Below are 6,394 nucleotides of genomic sequence, written 5' to 3' on the forward strand. Positions count from 1 at the left end.
GCATTGTGGTCTGCTACTCCCATCTGAGCAAGGGAATGATTTATTGTGCATTGTTCATACAATTGTGGCTTTATCACAGATCTCTACAGTTTCCAACTAGTGAACCCTTTGCCTTTTGAAATGTTACTTATATTGTCTTAGTTATATCTCATAGAAAACATATTTTTACCTGATATATATCTTCTCTTAACTCTGTAGTTGTTTATTAACCATTAATTAGATAATAAGCCCTGGGATTTTAAGTAGACTTCATGTTCAGTAGTGTTCCTGGCAGTCAAAAAGCAAACGAAAATAATTAGGCAACTTTTATAAAAATATTATATTCAGGATGAAGGAAGTGATAATTCTTTTAGCAATTTCCCTGATTAGAATGAAGCTTGAGGAATATGTTTGAGTTGTAGATTAAACATTTTGATCATGACTTTGGCAGCTGGAGACCATAAAGAGTAATCAGTAGGATGGTGCAAGGACTACATATTTTGTTATAGATGAAGGCTTGCTTTTTTTCTTCTAGTTTTTGAAGGGCTACCATGCAGGAGAAGAAAAGGTTCAACTATTTCTCCTAGCTAATGAGCAGAATTCTTCAAATTGCCTCAAGTAGGGTCTGTTTTTCAGCTTCAAAGTATGATTATCTATGGAGCAAGGAAATGACTCAATTGAGTTAGGTTACATACATTGATTAAAAGTTTGTATTCATCTTTGTCATTTTCTTGTTTCAGCATTTGTCATGCTGTTTTGAGTTAAAGATGACAACACAATAATAATACCTTATATTCTTTAAATTTTTCATGTTTTCAGAATGTTTTCACATAGATTATCTCATTTTTCTTTACAATATAATATCTCTTGCAAATAATTCAGTAAATGAAATCTTCTTTAATAAATTCTTCATTTCCTTTGAAATGCCTAATATTTTTGTTCTTAGTGACATAACATTTTATGTAGTTCAAAACATTTCATAATGATAAAGTTTATTGAAGCTACATTATTGTATCTGCTAGACTAATTTTTACAGTCTCAGAATACAGCAGATATTAGATGTAGTTGTCATTCTATAATCATCATAGAAATGTGACTTTACCTTATAGTCTTAACTGCACTTTCAAAATTAAGCAAATCCTCACATTTCTAATAATTGTAATCTAGCATTTCTGAGTCACAAAAGATAGTAGTTTGACTTAGTAGAAAATATTCCTTATTTAATAAATGTTTAAATTCTCCCTTTGGCCTTCAGACAATGGCTAGAAAGGGCTTTGTTGTCCCTAGTGTCATGTTTCAAAAATGTTTTAGAGACAGAGATAGATGAGAGAATCAGATTAATTACATAAGGGAAGTCAATGAGAGTTTATCATCAACTTTTTTATTTATCATTGCAACTTAAACAGTAAATCAATATAAAAGGTAGTTGAACATATTTTTAGATAAAGGCATTCCATGTTACTGTTGCAAATAAACAACATAGTTGATTCTGAAATATGAATTCAAATTTACCATGAATGGAATTATCCATTAATATCTCAGAGACTACATAGATTTGCTTAAGGTATTTTTGGAAATCATTACAGAATTATAGGTAGAAAAGATTTATTTTCTCCCTTGTGACCTATATAAATGAATGATTATATATGTACATATATATATTTATATACTTAATAATATATTTTCACTGTCATTATGTAAACCAGACATTTTGATGATTAAGAGATATGATTTTACTCAAAAATTTAAAAAACATAGAAATTTTTCCAAATTTCTTGTTCATGTCTCATGCTGTATATAATCTAACAATACAAGAACTATATTTTAGGGATACATGACACAAGTAGTTCAGAATTATATGTTAACTCCAAGCCCCTAACCTTTGGAGACAATGTTTGAGATACACAGAGGGGTAAGTGTGTTTTTCTATGTATCTATCTAGTTATTTTAAGTAAGGGAGGATAAGAGCAAAGGTGTGTGTTTTTTTTCCAGTATGCAGAAGGAAAATGTCATATACTGAATGTTATGAATCTGAAGCAGAGATCTGAGTCTTGATTGTTTAGATGTGTATGTTTTTCTTATTTTTATATCCACAACTACAATTACTAAGAACTTCACCCTGAAGAAAAAATAAATGATTTCCTGAAAATCAGTCACTTTTGACAAAGTTTCTAGTTAGGACATGTTGTCCTTCAAGCTGGATGCAGGGAACCATGGTGACTGGGGATGATCCTGATACAAAACTGAGCAAAAATGAGCTGAAGAGACATTTGAAAGCACAGAAGAAAATGGCTGAGAAGGAGGCAAAGCTTAAAGTGTTAAGTGAGAAACAGCTGAATCAAGCCTCCACCACAAGCAGACAATGTTGTGCCTGATGATGAGGAGAATCTAGACTCAAACCAATATTCTAAGATCTACAGGCAGTCCAGCAGCTGAAGGCCAGTGGAGAGGACCCCTACCCACACAAATTCCATGTAGACACCTCACTTACTCACTTCATCTAACAGGATAATCATTTAAAACCAGGTAACTACCTGATTGATGTCACCCTGAGAATGGCAGGCTAAATCCTTGCAAAATGAGCTTCTGGGACAAAACTCATTTTTTATGATCTTTGAGGGGAAGGAGTGAAGCTACAAATGATGGCTAATTCCAAAAATTAAAAATCAGAAGAAGAATTTTTCCACATAAATAACAAACTTTGATGGGGAGACATTGTTGGAGTTCAGGGGAATGCAGGGAAGACCAAGAAGGGAGAGCTGAGCATCATACTGCATGAGAGAATTACATTCTTGCCACCATGTCTCATTTTGATCTCAAAGACAAGGAAACCCGTTATTGTTAGAGATATTTAAACTTAATCCTGAATGACTTGTGAGGCAGAAATTTATGAATCCGCTCCAAGATAATTACCTACATTACGTGCCTTCTGAATGAGTTGGGCTTTCTGGAGATAGAAACACCTATGATAAATGTCACCTCAGGTGGAGCTGTTGCCAAACCCTTTATCACCTACCACAATGAGCCGGACAGAAATCTCTATATGTGAATTAGCCCAGAACTCCATCCAGCTTTATGAAACTGGACGTCATTCAGGGAATGAGTTGATTTGACTCACAATTCTGAATTCAAAATTTGTGAGTTCTATATGAGACCATGATCTCATGGAGATCACCAAGAAGATGATTTTAGTAATGGCGAAGAACATTACAGGGAATCATAAAGTCACCTAACACCCAGATGGTCCAGAGAGCCAGATCTATGAAATTGATTTTACACGCCACTTCCAGAGAATCAGCAGGGTAGAAGAGCTTGAGTAAGCTCTTGGCAGAAAACTTCCTAAGATCAGACTTTTTGAAACAGAAGAAACTTGTAAGATTCTTGATGATATCAGTGTGGCAAGAGGTGTGGGATATTCTCCTCCTGAACCAGAGCAAGACTTCTTCACAAGCTTGTAGGTGAGTTCCTGGAAGGGACCTGCATCCACCCCACTTTCATCCCTGACAATGAGCCCACTGGCCGCTCCAAGTCCAGCCTTACTGAGTGTTGTGAGCTCTTTCTCATGAAGAAGGAAGTATTCAATGCCTACACAGAGCTGAATGATCCTAGGTGGCAGCAGCAGGTTTTTGAAGAGAGGGCCAAAGCCAAGGTCCAGATGATGATGAAGCCATAGTCATCAATGACAACTTCTGTTCTGTGCTGGAGTATGGGCTCCTGCCAACGACTGGCTGGGGGATGGGCATTGACTGACTCACCATGCTTATAGACTAGCAACATTGAGGAGCTCCTTCTCTTTCCTGCCATGAAGCCTGAAAAGAAGGAGAATTCATCACACACTGGGCTGCCTGAAGGCTCATTGACTGCTGTATTGTTCTGGTCTGGATGAGGGATTCAGGGATACCAAGACTGATATAAGTGACCTGAGCTCAGTATGGTAGACACCTCTGAAATTTTGGAACCTCTGGCTTACATTTTCATAGAAATACTAATTAGTTTAAGCTGTGACAAATTCTGACCAAAACTTATTGCTTTCCCAATCTTACCAGCAAGTCCTTGGGCTTTTTCCTACTATCTAGAGTACAATATAGACTTGTGCTTTTTAGCTCAGAGAATTTCTTCTGTCCTAAGAATGCCAGGATTAAACATGTGCCCCTTTTGCTAGATACAGAAGGATATTAGCAAACATATACAAAATCAATGGAGCAACAGATATCAGAAGCTACATTGCTCTTTATCCTATAAATCTTTGGATACATCAAAATGACATGAAAATTCTAAAGGAGAATAAATACCATGTTCTTCTTCTGTACTCAAATCACCAGCATTAAGCACTTCTATGACTTTAGTTTAGATCTAGACTAACTGTAAACAGGCAGGGTTAGGGGCTACTGTGATTACTTAGGGTTATAAAATATTTGATTTAATGGCACTATGGACATTTTAGTCTCCATCTCATTGAGTTCCTAGAGCCCAAACTTCCCAACAAAATCTTGCTGTAATGGCCAAGGCTAATGATACTTGTTTTTGTTTATTCATTAACTTGTTTGTTTATTTATTTTACTGTGAATGGTTACATATGAGTATGGATTCTTTTAATAATTCCAACTCTCTGGAACACAGAATCACAGAAATTCAGAGTTGGGTGGGGCCTTAGAAATCCAGCAGTATATTTGAATATGGATATTTCTACATCTCTTGACAATTAACAATCCATTTTCTGAGTGAGTACTTCCAGGGGTGTCATGGAAACTATGCCTTCCTGAGCCAGCCAATATTTTTTAAGTAGGCTTTTCCTTATATCTCTCAAAAGTTCAGCTTTGTATAAGTGCATGTCTAATTATGCACTAACTGAATGAATTATACCTAATTCATTCTCTACTGATCCAATATGGTTTCTTCTCTCATAATAGACATCCAAGTGTTTAATGGCAATTATCTCTTTTACTTTAATCTCCAGTAGTCTCTGGTGCTCAACCCATTCTAATCTCTCCCTTCTGGCTATGTTCTAGTTTGTCAGTGACCTAAATGTGGCACCCAAAATTCACAGTGCAATGCTCCAGATGTGATTATTTTAGGGCCAGTAACAGCTGGAGTATCACTTACCTTATTTGGACACAATGTCTCTTATTATTATTTCCTAAGATTTTATTGATGGTCAAGTCATACATTAAGCTTATGGGTCAATTAAGGTTTCTAGCTTTCTATTTTTTAGATATGCAATTATTCAACCATGCCTATTCTATTCTTTGTGTTGTATAGCATTTTCCCTTTATCCCAATTCATCTTCTTAAACCCATCCTATTATCCTACTCTGTTAATTTCTTTAGACTGTAGCTGTATGCATATTATCAAGCTATATTTACTGCCATTTTGTTACCTGTGAATTTAGTAAGCATGAAAACTCTTTATTCTAAGCATTGACAAAATACTAGACTTCATGGGGCCAAAGAGACTGTAGCACTTCATGAAAGATACCTTCCAACTAAATTTGATCCTGTAATGATTGTTCAATTGGGCCTATCATTCAACCAATTGAAAATCCATTTTGGTGTCAAGTTACTTAGGCACATTTCTCTATTTTCACCACATGGATTGTTTGAAACACATTAGGGAGACATTAAATGCTTGATAAATATTTTAACTAGTCAAGTGTTTTGATGAGATCAAAGTATATGATATCTCGGCATGATATACAGTGCCGGACAATGCCAGATACACATAGTACTTAATAAAGTCCTTTGCTGAAATCAAGTTGTCCTGTTACTAGCATGCTCCTCACATCCTCAATATGCCAGTTAATTAAAGTTATAAGAAAAGAAAATATGATTAGTTTGGAATGGTTTCTTCCTGGTGGACAAGTTAGAGAAGAATGACATTAGCAATTAGAGGGTGAGGAAAGGTTTTGCAAAGAAGGTCTGATATCTCTTAAAGGAATTGAGGAATTCCATGAGGCAGAGATGAGGCAAAAGTGTCTTTCAGACTTGTGAAATTATGCAAACCTTGTATATAGGAGATGTATAAGAACCAGAAATAATGCCAGTTTAGCTGGACTATAGAATGCAAATAGAAATATAACCTAAGTGAGACTAGAAAGATAAGAAACTCAAGTATTTTTTATTTAAATAGTATAATTTCAAATTCTGTGTTTTTTTGGGTTTTGAAGGTACAAACCATTTCATTTTTATGTTTGTACCTCAGTATCCAACATGATATCTGGAACAAAAAAGGTTGCAACAAATGCTCATAGTTTTTTATCTTTACTTAAGTTTCAAAGACCATTTTACTTAATCCTTTTAAGGAATGAAATAACTAACCAGAGCACAGTGAATAAAGTTCCTTAGTTTTTCTGTGGCTCAGTTTCTTCATTTTTAAATTTAGGACTTAGACTAGTTGTTTTAAAGGTTTCTTCCAGTTC

At 35.2% G+C, this 6,394-nt stretch overlaps 1 pseudogene; it reads left to right on the plus strand.

Moving 5' to 3' along the window:
* The first annotated feature begins 2,180 nt into the window (after nucleotides 1–2,180).
* Nucleotides 2,181–3,865, plus strand: LOC127557252 (lysine--tRNA ligase-like; annotated as a pseudogene).
* Nucleotides 3,866–6,394: the final 2,529 nt, after the last annotated feature.

This window comes from Antechinus flavipes, chromosome 3 (genome assembly GCF_016432865.1).
Source record: "Antechinus flavipes isolate AdamAnt ecotype Samford, QLD, Australia chromosome 3, AdamAnt_v2, whole genome shotgun sequence".
NCBI lineage: Eukaryota > Metazoa > Chordata > Mammalia > Dasyuromorphia > Dasyuridae > Antechinus > Antechinus flavipes.